This window comes from Puma concolor, chromosome C1 (assembly GCF_028749965.1).
Source record: "Puma concolor isolate L17-30 chromosome C1, mPumCon1.1.hap2, whole genome shotgun sequence".
Classification (NCBI taxonomy): domain Eukaryota; kingdom Metazoa; phylum Chordata; class Mammalia; order Carnivora; family Felidae; genus Puma; species Puma concolor.
Window position 1 is genome coordinate 187,376,605 of NC_141674.1, and position 13,434 is coordinate 187,390,038.

The 13,434-nt window shown below is 37.7% G+C and overlaps 1 long non-coding RNA gene across 2 annotated transcripts in view; it reads right to left on the reverse strand.

Moving 5' to 3' along the window:
* LOC147578617 (uncharacterized) overlaps positions 1-13,434 on the reverse strand; it is a 182,115-nt gene that overhangs the window by 7,330 nt on the left and 161,351 nt on the right. Inside the window, exon 2 of one of the 2 annotated variants that reach the window (XR_015255423.1) lies at positions 12,960-13,093. The exons of the other annotated variant lie outside the window; for it this stretch is intronic. This is a non-coding gene — a long non-coding RNA (uncharacterized LOC147578617). The remainder of the gene's footprint in view (positions 1-12,959; positions 13,094-13,434) is intronic. 2 annotated transcript variants of the gene reach the window in all.

Here is a 13,434-nt window from a genome sequence, read left to right on the forward strand (position 1 = left end):
TCAATCTCACTTTTCCAAAATGTGACTTTCATTTCCCCTCTAAATCCAAGCCAGCTGATGGAATTGGATTTCAGCTGTGGTTGGAGGACTAGAGATGGTATCGTGTATCCCACTTGCAAATAATCGATCGGCTTCCTGCAATGCATTGCGTGCTCTCGCCACAGAACAGACACGGAAACTGAGACTGTCAATTGGATGGCTAGTTAATATCCACAGGAAATGTGTGTCTGGTGTTCCGGGACTGGAAATCAGGGCCCACCTGCAAAGCAACTGGATAGAGCAGTTTCTGGACGCCTCCTGTTTGCAATGAGTTACAGGAATCCTCTCAGATTGACAATGGAACCAGCCTTCCTTTTCTTTCTTTTATTAGTATTAGCAGTATTGTCTAATCTTCCATTTAAATCCAATCAACTTAAAATAGGTACATGCACAAATATCCTCACTTGCAGGTGTGAGGTGTAGCTCCCTTGGTACTGTCTTCAAAATGGCAGAAACTCAGGTCAGAAGAGCTGAATGCTCTCCCACCTCATCCTCCCCAGAAAACCATAGTGAGCACATCGGAGGAGGGTAATTTAGCAGCATGTCTTCCAGAAGACCAGCTGCCACCCAAGAGAGAGCACGGGTGGTGAGAGGCAGGGCAGGGAGCCATCCAGGACAAAGTCACAGAGAATAGGATGGGAGGAGGAGATGCCCTCCCCCAACAAGGGAGCCTGGGTGTGAGAGAGAGTTGGGACCTCTGACCTGAATCTGGATTTACATATTGTGGGAAGTATTTGCATCTGAGGCACAAACCTTCAATCCAAATCTTTCCCAAGGGCTTTTGTATACAAAGTGCCGTTCTTGGACCCATAAGAGAGCACAAGTTTATTTTGAAATTGCCAAGTGCCGGGTACTAAACTAGATATTTTTATATCCGTGATTAAATTTAATTGACCATCTAATTTATTCTCACAACACCATGAAGAAGGAGCAGTGGTAAGTAACCCCTTTTTACAGATAAGAAAACTGAGGTCACCAAGCTAGTCAGTGGTGCAGTCAGAGTTCATATCTAGTTCTATTTGACTCTAGAATAGTGCTCCAGACCTTGATGGCATTTGTGGAGGGCTAACCATGTACCAATCCCCGTGTTTGCAATTTACAGTCTCTCTCTCTCTTTTTAATGTTTATTTATTTTTGAGAGAGAGAGTGTGTGTGTGTGATCAGGGGAGGGACAGAGAGACATGGAGACACAGAATCCGAAGCAGGCTCCAGGCTCTGAGCTGTCAGCACAGAGCCTGATTTGGGGCTCGAACCTATGAACCGTGAGATCATGACTTGAGCCAAAGTCAGATGCTCATCAGACTGAGGCACCCAGGTGCCCCGTTACACAGTCTCTTTTTTGATCTCCACACTGATCTGTAGGGTATTTTATTCCTGTCTTCAATTACTTATAATTTAGTCTAGAGACAGGAGTGAGGTAAGTGGGAAAGAGATATGTATTTTTAAAACTCTAATACAAATCAGTAAAATAATAAGTGCAAAAGAAAGATGAAGAGTTTAACCAAGTCCATGGTTCTGGATTGTATTTATAAGGATAGTTTGCATTTTCAACCCATTAAGTTGAAGAAACAGGCGATTCCTCATGGAAGCATCCATATGAACAAAGGCAGGGGCATATTTAGGAGATGGAATGTGTAGGGACTATGGTTTGACTGAAGCATAGGTTACGTGTAAAGGATATTTGGCTGGGGAGGTGGGTTGGTAATGACTACCAGGTTGAAAATCCTCAATCTGGCAGACAGAGGGAGAAAGATGATCAGGTTGGAGCTAAACTTTAAAAAAAGAAGTTGCCACAGCATTTGTAGACGGGACCAGTGCGGTAGTTTGAACAAGCGGTAGCAAAGGTCTGAACTTGAACTTGGGTGGGAATAGGGAGGAGGTAAGGGAGAGTCATGCAAAAGACATGTCTGAAACACTGGATCTTGCATTCTTACCTATGGGGAAAAGACTCACACCAGAACCCTATTCACTCTGCCACGAGTCTTTAATTGTGCCAGGATCCCCATGGAGAGCCAGAAAGTGTCTCTGGGGGAGATTGTTTCTTCAAAGACATTGACTCCCTGGAGTGCCTGAAGCCTGCACAATACCACAGGGTGGCCCATCTGCTGTATTCACTATACACTGTTTTTCCCGCATCTGTGAGCCTGGAAGCTCAAGGTAGGGAAGAGAATGGGAGAGCAAAGAGCTTAAGAAATGGTTAGTGGGGCTGGCAGAAATGTTGGCTGTCATAGGACACAAAATCTGTATTTTGTAAGCATGATTGTTTTACAGATTTCTATATTTTCTTTGTTGTTTTCCCGTTCATTCTCCTTTTGTGTTTTCTGTGGTGGTGCTTTCTCAAATGAAGTTCCTACTGACAATACCGCCTGTTTCAGCTACACTGGAAGGAAATAAGAAAAAGGGATTCTTTTGCACTTGGATCTGTATGTTAAAGGTGCAAGAGCAGGAAGGCTCAGGACAGGCTATGGGGCAGTCGGCGCCCCTAACTCCCGTGCTGTTCCAGGGTCAACTATAGTTGGTTTACAAGTCTGCTTTCTGAACCAGACCACGGACTCCTTGAATATAAAACTGAGTCTTCTTCACATTGGTATCCCTGTGTCCAGTAGTCATTTGTGAGCGCTCAAGAAATGTTTGAAGAATGAATGAACCCTGAAAACTGTCCCATGTGATGCCGTGTCTGCACGGTCCCAGCTTTTCCCCGCTGCAGAGATGTGTTAATCATCTGCACAGGAGAAATAGCATTGGTGTAGAGGGACATTATACTCACCGGGAAACAAATAAAGATGAAAAATATATTGACTGGTTAAGTGTAGGCTTCATTCAGAATCTCTAGGTTACAAGCTCCGAGCCCATTGATATTTCATGTTTATTTGTACATGGCAAAATCTAGCTTTCTGTTTTGAGACAAAATGTTTCTCACAAAGCTTTATTAAAATGTTCAAATAGTCTCCCAGACATCAAATCGCTCTCACAACACAACTCTTTAGTGTAAACAATCAGAAATGCAAGGATTAAATTCCCCTTCAAGTGTATGAGGGCTTAAAAAGAAAGAGCAACCATGCTTGACCAAATAAGCTCTGAGCTTTATTGAACCTCTTTTTCGATGGAAGCTCAAGACTGTCAGTCAACCAGAGACACATCTGGGGCCCGCCATGCTGACTGCAAGGAACCAGAGAAAGGGATGCGCCAGGACCTTGCAAGCCAAATATTTTCTTCTCCTTTATAATAAGGAAAAAAGCTCGAGTAGATGCCATTAGCATACCAGCTGGGCAGAGGACTCATTTTTCTTTTTCAAACAACTAGACCTAAAAGGCCAGACCTCCTGGTTATCAGTATATGATTCCCATTGACATGGGAAAGGGTGAGCAGTTATTTTGTGTGTTGTTGTTTTATTTTTAAATACACCATAGTCTGGGAGTCTAAAATGGGGCACAGCAGGGAAGAAACAGCTACACCTGCTTTCTCAGAAATGCAACAGTGCATACACACGAAGGGCATGAGTTGTCACCATTATGTTGTTGTCACTGTTTCCCTTAAAGTGCACAATTGAAAGCAAACAATCGGGAAATCAGAGGACAACTTTTCTTGAGAATCTCCCCTTCTGAGGGTCTAGACTGCTCTTGCCTGTGTGCACAATAGATTCACTAACAAAGAAATTTTTGAAAGCACAGCACATATGCTCATATGTACATTTGGAAAACCACATAGGGTTTTTCTACATTTTAGCTTACACTCAGAAGCTGAAGCTGTCATAAGGAAAGGGAAAAGGCTGCTTTCAAGCATGAATCATTTTTCACAGACTTCATTAAAATAAAATAAACTTCTTTGCTCGTTAGTGAAAGGCAGTGGGGGAGGGTGGGGACAGAAATTCTGATTCTCCCTCCTGTGCTGAAGATAATGAAACATGGTTCCATTCTTGCCGTTTCCAAGAGGTGGAAGACAACACATCCATTCTAAAGATAAATCAAATGAAGCCTGAGGATGTCACTGGAGACAGACTAGCCCAGAGACTCGAATCAACGGCAGAAATGTGGAGAGAATTTAGGTTTTCGGATTCCAAGGCCATACTTTGTCCCCTAGGTTTAGGGGTGCTTCTAGAAAATGTCATCAAACTGGAAGGTTCAATAGTTAGACTTACACATTTTAAGGAAGATTCTCCTCTCAGACATCTGAAATATACCACAATATCAAGTCTCTAATTATAACTTGTCTTTCTCCCGACAAGTTTAACAATATATTTTAAATAGTTTGGGTGCCCCCTTTTAAATTTTGAAATATTTTTGACCCATCAAGAAATAATATAAAAACATCTGTGTATCTACCATCCAGCTTAAGAAATAAGATTTTCAAAATATAGTTGCAGCTCCCTTTGATATCGAGACTCACACCAGTGACAATTCTCTGGAATTTGATATTTATCATTTGCATTTATTTAACAGACACAGATACTCTGACAGGCACTGTTCTAAGTACTTTACAAATATTAACTCATTGTTAATCCTTATAACAACCCAATGAATTGGATACCACAATCATCCTTTCTTAACAAATGACAAAACTGTGATACAGAGGAGCTAAGTAACTTGTCTAAAGTCACACAACTACCAAATTATGGAGCCAGGATACAAATCTGGGAGATGGGATCTAGAGTCTATGCTGTTATTAACAAACAAAACATACTACTACTATCCCCAAACAAAACATACTACTATGTCAGCAGCATCGTGATGCCATTATTATACAGTATGTATGCTTTTGAGGTTTTTCCTCTTGCTAGAAGATTCATCCACTTGGCTGCAGGTAATTCTAGCTCACCCATTTTCATTGCTGATTATCGCATTATGGTGTGAACACAGGGAATTATGCATTTTAATATCAATGAACATTTAAGTTTTCCAGAATGTTTTTCCATTACAAACACTGCTGTTATGAACATTTCTGGGCATGGTTTCTGTGCACACATGCTTTTTTGTTTTCCCCTTCTACAGGGTATGTGCCTAAGAGGAAAACTACTGGGTCAAAGGGTACATTAAACTTCAGGTATACCATGTACTGCCAGATTATTTTCCAAAGGGGTTGCACTAATTCACACCCTTTCACTAGATGAGTTTCCATTTTCCACATTATTGCCAAAACCAGGTATTTTCTGAAAACTATCTATTTGGGGATTAGGTATTTTAGACTTCTTACATTCTTGCCATCTTGTTTTAATTTGCATTTCCTTGATTACCGCTTAGGTAGTATAGGGCCTTGTAAGCAGGCTCTTCTGAGCATTGCCTGTTCTTTTACTTATTTATTTATTTTTTCCAGTAATCTCTATGCCCAAACTCACGACCCTGAAATCAAGAGTCACATGCTCACTGACTGAGCCAGCCAGACCCTCCTGCCTGTTCATGGTTTTTGTTTTTTGTTTTTTTTTAATCACTTTCCTCTTCAGCTGTTTTATTCTTATTAATTCATAGGAGTTCTTTGTGTATTCTGCCTAATAACCAATGTCTATAATATTCATTAGAAAATTTTTTCTCAAAGTGTTTTTTAATGGACATAATGGATATGGGTGCCAAAGAGACTAAAATACCTAGAAAAAGAATTTCTAGGTCATATGGTAGGTTTATGTTTAACTTTATCAGAAACTTCCAGACAGGTTTCCAAATTGGTTGTAATATTTTAAACTCCTGCCAGAAAGGTAGAAGCATTCTAGATGTTCCACATTCTTGTCAACATTTAGCATGGTCAGTCTTTTTTAATATATATTTTTTTAATATTTAAAAAGAGAGAGAGAGAGAGGAAGAGAGAGAGAGGGACACAATCCAAAGCAGGCTTCAGGCTCTGAGCTGTCAGCACAGAGCCCAACATGGGGTCCAAACCCACGAACCACAAGATCATGACCTGAGCCAAAGTCAGACACTTAACCGACTGAGCCACCCAGCGCCCCTTATCATGGTCAGTCTTTTTTATGTCAGCCATTCTAGTGGGTGTGCAGTGATATCTCATTGTAGTTTCATTTGAATTGTCCTGGTCATTTATGGTGTTGAGCACTTTTCATTTGTTTCCTGGCCACTGTGCATCTACCTGGTGAAATGCCTGTTCAGATATTAGGTTATGTGTGTTTTTATTATTCACTCGTGGGAATTGTAGTTGTCTTTATATATTCTAGATACAAGTTCTTTGTAAGATATATGTATTGCAAAGATTTTATCCCAATGTGTAGCTTACCTACTTATTTTTTAACAACGTCTTTTGAAAGTTTCCATTACTCCATTTTATCAGTCTTTTTTTTTTTTAATTGTCAGGTATTTCCAGAAGTTCTAAATCTTTCCTTATTTCTAAGTGTGTATATATTCTCCTAGAAACTTTGAAGTTTTAGCTTTTATGTTAAAGGTGTTATGGTGCTTTAGCATCTTGGTCAAAAGTCAACAAGTCATATAAACATAAGTCTATTTCTGGTCTCTCTATTTGGCTCCATTAATCTATTTGTCTACCTTTGCAGGAATACCACACTGTCTTAATTTCTTCAACTTATATTAAGTCTTGTAATCAAATAGCTTAAGTCTTCCACTTTTGTTCTTCTTTGTTAAGATTGTTTGGGCTATTCTAGGTCTTTTGCATTTCCACATAAATTTTAGAGTTTTTTTGATTTCTACAAAAATCTTGCTGAAATGTTGACTGGTATCGAATTGAATCTACAGATCAATTTGGTAAAAAGTAACATTTAACAATATTGAGATTTCTGATGCATGAACATGGTATACTTCTCCATCTAGTTAGGTCTGCTTTCATTTATCTCAGTAATGGTTTGTAGTTTTCATTGCAGAAGTCTTAAATATATTTCATAAAATTTGTCCCTAGGTATTTTGTATTTTTAATGATATAGTAAATGGTGTTTTTAAAATGTCATTTTCGAGTTGTTTGTTGCTACAATATAGAAATACAATTGAATTTTATATAGTGACTTGCATATAGTAGACAGCTTCTTATAACCCCCAGTGATGATCCCCTCTTCCGGTATTCATATGGTTGTATCATCCCCTCACTCTATGTGTGGGCTGGACCTAGTATCTATTTCTAACACATAGAACACAGCAAAAGAGATGGGATTTAGGTTACAAAAAGACTGACTTTTGTGTTGCTAATTCTAGCTTGCTTTAATTTGCTTTCTTGCTCTCATGGAAGTCAGCTGCTCTGCTGGGATATGTTCAATGGAGACGATTGTATGGTAAGGAATGAGGGAGGTCTCTAAACATTACCAGCAGGAAAATGGCAGCCTTCACAGTGCATGAGGAACTAAATCCTGCCAGCAACCATACAAGTGAGATTGCAAGTGTGTCTCTTTCACGTAACTTGTGCCTCAACTTTTGACCCCAAGAAATCATGAAATACTAGATGTTTTTTGTTTTATGTTGCTAATTTTGAGGTAATGTTATGCAACAATAGATAATGAATATGCCACAAACTTGCTAAACTCACTTATTAGCTCTAATAATATTTTTTGCAGACTCTAAGATTTTCTACATACAAAATTAAGTTTAATTAAAAGTTTCATTATGTACTTTCCAATCCATATTTTTTTTTTTTTTTTGGTCTGTTTTGTTTTATTGCATTGACTAGGAACTGAAGTACAATGTTGAATAGAAGTGATGATATTGACTATCCTTGCCTTGTTCCCCATTTTAGGAGAAATGTATTCAACTAAGTGTGATGTTGGCTGTAGGTTCTTTGTAGATGTCTTCCATCAATTGAGGAAGTTCTCTCTGATCCTAGTTTTCTAAGGGTTTTCATCAAGAGCAGATAATGAATTGTTTCCAGTGTTTTCTCTGCATTTATTAATATGATCATATTATATTAATTTGATGATTTACATTAATTGATTTTAGAATATTAAACCAACATGCATTCCTGGCAGAAACCCAATTTCATCATAAAGTATCATCCTCTTTACACATTGCAGGATTAAATTTGCTAATATTTAGCTAGGGATATTTGCATTAATATTCATGAAAGATATTGTTTCTTCTTTTAATGTCTTTTACTGGTTTTGTTATCAGGGTTATGCTGACCTCATAAAGTGTTTTGGGAAGTGTTTTCTCCTCTCTATATCATAAAAACATAAATTAAAAAAACCAAACAGTAAAGCAATCTGGATCTAGTGTTCATTTGTTTTCAATTTATTAATTTAAGTTGAAGTTGTTAATATGCTTTTCATTACAAATTAAGTCTAATGGGTACATATAGGGCTGCTCAAATTTTCTATTTCTTCTTGTATGCATTTTGGTGACTTTTTTTCTTTCAAGGAATTTTTACATTTTGTATAAGTTGTCAAATGTTTTGGACAAATTTTTTCATAATATCCTCTTGATGTCATTTTAATGTTATATGATCTATAATGTTGTTCTTTTATTCTCAATATTGGTAATTTTTGTTTGGGTTTTTTTTTTCCCCAGTCGAGTTATGGGCTTATCAATTTTATTAATCTTTCAAGGAACTAACTTTCTATTTAATTGATTTTTCTCAATTATCAGCTTTTTATTTTGTTTCTGCCTTTATCTTTAGTAATTCATTCCTCCTGATTATTTCGAGTTTAATTTGCTTTTGTTTTTTAGCTTAGCTTCCTAAGTTGGTACTTTGATCATTATTTTATTTATTTATTTTTTTAATTTTTTTTTCCAACGTTTTTTATTTATTTTTGGGACAGAGAGAGACAGAGCATGAACGGGGGAGGGGCAGAGAGAGAGGGAGACACAGAATCGGAAACAGGCTCCAGGCTCCGAGCCATCAGCCCAGAGCCTGATGCGGGGCTCGAACTCACAGACCGTGAGATCGTGACCTGGCTGAAGTCGGACGCTTAACCAACTGCGCCACCCAGGCGCCCCTGATCATTATTTTTAATAGTTTACCCTTTTCAAATAAAAGTATGAACTACAAATTTCCTTTAAGCATTGCTACAATGCAGACTTTTGTATGCTGAATTTTTATTATCATTCAGTTAAAAATATTTTTCTGATTCTTCTTCACATTTTTTTCTACCCCAATTTATCTCTTTTCTCCTCCTAATGTTGTCCGATATTATAAGCCTTTTTTTTTTTTTTTTCTTTTCTGGGCTTTAGTTTGTATAGATTCTACTGCCTGTCTTCAAATTCACTATTTCAGCAGTGTCTAATCTATTAATAATAATATTAAATCAATAAATGATTTTGGATATTATATTTTTCAGTTCTATAATTCCTATCAACTCCTTTTTTTATAAATTTTCTTTCTCTATTGAAATTCCCTATTTATTCCTTTAATGTGTGTATGTTGTCTTTTAAATCCTTGGACATATTTATAAAGTATTTTTCCATGACTTCCATCATCCCAATAATTTCTGGGTCTGTTTCTATTGCTTGATTTTCTTTCTGGTTAAGGATGCCATTTTCTTTTGCATATCTTCAGTACATTAGATATTAGACATTGTGAATGTTACACTGTTGAATGCAAGAATTTGCCTTGTTTTTAAGGGTGCTCGACTGGGGAGGGCAGGTATTTAGTTACTTATGAATCTGCTTCATATTTTTATTATTTTTTTTTTATTTTTTATTTTTCAACGTTTTTATTTATTTTTGGGACAGAGAGAGACAGAGCATGAACGGTGGAGGGGCAGAGAGAGAGGGAGACACAGAATCGGAAACAGGCTCCAGGCCCTGAGCCATCAGCCCAGAGCCTGATGCGGGGCTCGAACTCACGGACCGCGAGATCGTGACCTGGCTGAAGTCGGAGGCTTAACCGACTGCGCCACCCAGGCGCCCCTTATATTTTTAAAGCTTATCTTTAAACTGTGTTAGAATGGGTCTGGTGTAGCTAGGGCCACTTGAGCTCCTTTGCAGGATCTCTACCAAATGCCCTGTGGGTTCAGTGAGGTCTCTCTGTTCTGGCTGGTTTGGATATCAAATGCCTCCCAATCTTTGTGAGCGCCACTAATTGTTCAGTTCATTAGTTGGTCCACTCGTATTGCTTTCTTCCTGGGTCATCTTTTTTTGCCTGGCTTGTGGAGTCTTGCTCTATGAACAGCTCAGTATTTGGTCAAAGACCCAGAGAATCTCCTGTTTAGACTTCTTTTTCTGTTTAGCTCCCTCTTCTTTGTATACTGCTCTGTAAATTCTAGCTCACCTCAAAAGCCCTGAGTTCCAATGTCTATCTCCTGTATTCAGCAAGACTGCTGTGCTGTTTGACCTTGCTCTCTATACCACAGTCTGCAAAGTGCCTCCAGGTAAATAGCCAAGTTGATCATGGGGTGATCATCTCATTTCGTTCTCTTCTCTCAGGGACTGTGGTCATATGTTATTTTTAAAAAAATTTTTTTAAAAGTTTTTATTTATTTTTGAGACAGAGAGAGACAGAGCAGGAACGGGGGAGGGTCAGAGAGAGAGGGAGACACAGAATCTGAAACAGGCTCCAGGCTCTGAGCTGTCAGCACAGAGCCCGACGCGGGGCTCGAACTCACGGACCGTGAGATCATGACCTGAGCCGAAGTCGGACACTCAACCCACCGAGCCACCCAGGCGCCCCCATATGTTATTTTTATTCAACATCTGAAAGCAGTTATTAATATATTTAACCTAGTTTTATAGTTGTTTGCAATAAAAAGAGCTAATTACTTCATCATGGCCCAAGAGTTTTTACTTTTTAATCATAAATATGTTTTAAATGTTATTGAATGCAGTTTTTTCACCTATCAAGGTTATCTTGTGACTTTTCTTCAATTTGTTATGGTGGTGAATTACTTTAATAACTTTTCTAATGATAAAATGTCCTCATATGCCTAGGATAAACTCAACTTGATAATGATGTTTTATTTTTTTAATACTTGCTTGATTTGTTTTGCCAATGTTTTGTTTAGGATGTTTATTCAAGAATGAGATCAGCCTCTATACTTTCATCCTCATACTGTCTTGGATTTTGGTAATCAAGATTATGCTATTCTTTAAAAGACTCCCGGGGGGGAGGGGGTGTTCATTTCCTTTTAGTGTTGTAATAATTTATTAGAAACTCAGTGACTTAACACAACACAAATTTTTTATCCTACAGTTCTGGAGATCACAAGTCTAAAATGAGTTTCACTGGGCCAACAGTAAGCTGTCAGTATGTCCATGCTCACTCCACAGGCTCGAGGAAAGAATCTGTTTTATTACCTTTTCTATCTTCTAGAGGCTACCTCCATTCCTTGACTCATGGTCTCCTTCCAGCCAGCAATCACATCACTCTGACCTCTGTTGTCAGTCACTTCTTCTTTCACTCTGGTTTTTCTACTTTTATTCACTTATAAGTACTTTAAATTATATTGGATTTACACTGGAACTACATAATCCAGGATAATCTCTCGTAATCCTCAATTTAATCACACCTGCAAAGTTCCTTTGCCATGTGAGACAAATATTCGTAGGTTCCAGTAGTTAGGACATGGATATCTTTGGTGGCGGGCATTATTCTGTCTACCACAAAAAAGAGAACATTCCCCAGTTTTCTTTTCTTTGAAAAATCTTATGGAAAATTTGGGTGATCTATTCCTTGAATATTTGATAAAATTTATCTGTCAAATTATATGGGACATGTTTATGGATAACTTTTTAAAAGAAACATAGCCAAAATGTATGTGTGTGTGTGTGTATGTATGTTTCAAAATAACCATAAGAAAATTATTACTAAGAATACAATTATTACTTTTAAGTATTTCTAACCATAGGACATATCTTTCCATGGTATACATATATACCATCTTCCACCAAAATACAATGTTTTAAAATCTCTTTAAATAATTTTTTTCTATGTAATTAAACCACCAACTAAAGATATAGTTGGGTTCTTTTGTCTTTTTATATTTCAGAATTCTTATAATTTTGATTTAATTTTGCCTTGTAGGGGCACCTGGGTGGCTCAGTTGGTTAAGCATCTGACTTCAGCTCAGGTCATGACCTCGAGGTTCCTGAGTTCAAGCCCTGCATTGGGCTCTGTTCTGACAGCTCAGAGCCTGGAGCCTGCTTTGGATTCTGTGTCTCCTTCTCTCTCTCTGCCCCTCCCCCATTCACACTCTGTCTCTCTCTCTTTCAAACATAAAAAATAAAAACATTTAAAAAGTTAAAAAAATAATTTTGCCTTATAATTATGTAAACATTTGTATTGTTCCAATATCAACCAATATAAAACAGGATTTATTCAGATAAGTCTAGCTTCCTGACCGGTCCCCTAACCTTATTTCCTTCTTCACCATGTAAGTAATCATTTTCATCAGTTTTTTTTGTTTATTATTCCAGGGTTCTATTTTTAATGTTAGCAATTATGTATATGTATGCATGTATGTATATTAGTTCATAATTATAGAAGTATATGTGATTATATGTATTTTTTTTTTACATAAAAGATTGCATGGCAAACACAGTGCTCTAAATTTTACTTTTCTTACTTTTTTCTTACTAACACTATATTTTGGAGACCACTTCATCACTATAGGCAGAGAACTCCCTTAAGATTTTTTTTATAACCTCATCGGACTCATTGTGTGCATGTACCATGTTTTTTTCTTTTCAAATAATTCCGTATCTTTGGACATTTGAGTTATCATAGTTTTGTTTTGTTTTGTTTTGTTTTGTTTTTTAACAACTGACAATCAGTTTATTAAAAAACTTGATTTAAGCATCTTTGCTTTGATGGTGACTTCAGCCTCAACTCCTGGCTCAATACTGATGGAAGTAATCTGTTTAACAATATCAGAAAGACCGTGCAGATCAGTGAGTCACTTGTGAATCCTTGTCTAAAAATGATTCCAGGTCTTAAAACCTTTATCACAAGGAGTTTTTCTTGTACTGATTCTTGGAGTCTTTAGGCATCCAAACTGGTCCTTTCACTTTGAGATTCTTTTCCTTTGCACCTCTGATCAAGTCAGCACATACCTTCTCTAAAGATTTTACATTGTGTCTTGTTAGAGTAATTCTAATTTGATGAATCGCCACCTCTGGTGCCATGGGTGTCTTTCCGGGGTCTTTAAAAGTCATGGCTGCAGTGCAAGTTCCTGGCTGACTTGTTCCTGGGGGAGAGTGAACAGCGGGGAGTCAGGAGCAGGAGCAGGTCTTCAAAGCTCTGTTGTAGCTGTGGCCCCCATCCGTCCTCAAAGTGGTGAGTTACTTTAGTTTTTGTCTAATAGTTACTCAACAAAAAACTTTAGGCATATGTTATTTTATATTTTTCTAGTGTATTTTTGTTTCTTAATTTTTTTTGAGGTTTATTTATTTTGAGAGAGAGAGAGAGAGAGAGAGAGAATCCGAAGTAGGCCCCATGCTGTCAGATCTCACCAACTGCAAGATTATGACCTGAGCCAAAATCAAGAGTTGGATGCTTGACTGACTGAGCCACCCAGGCCCCCTGCTA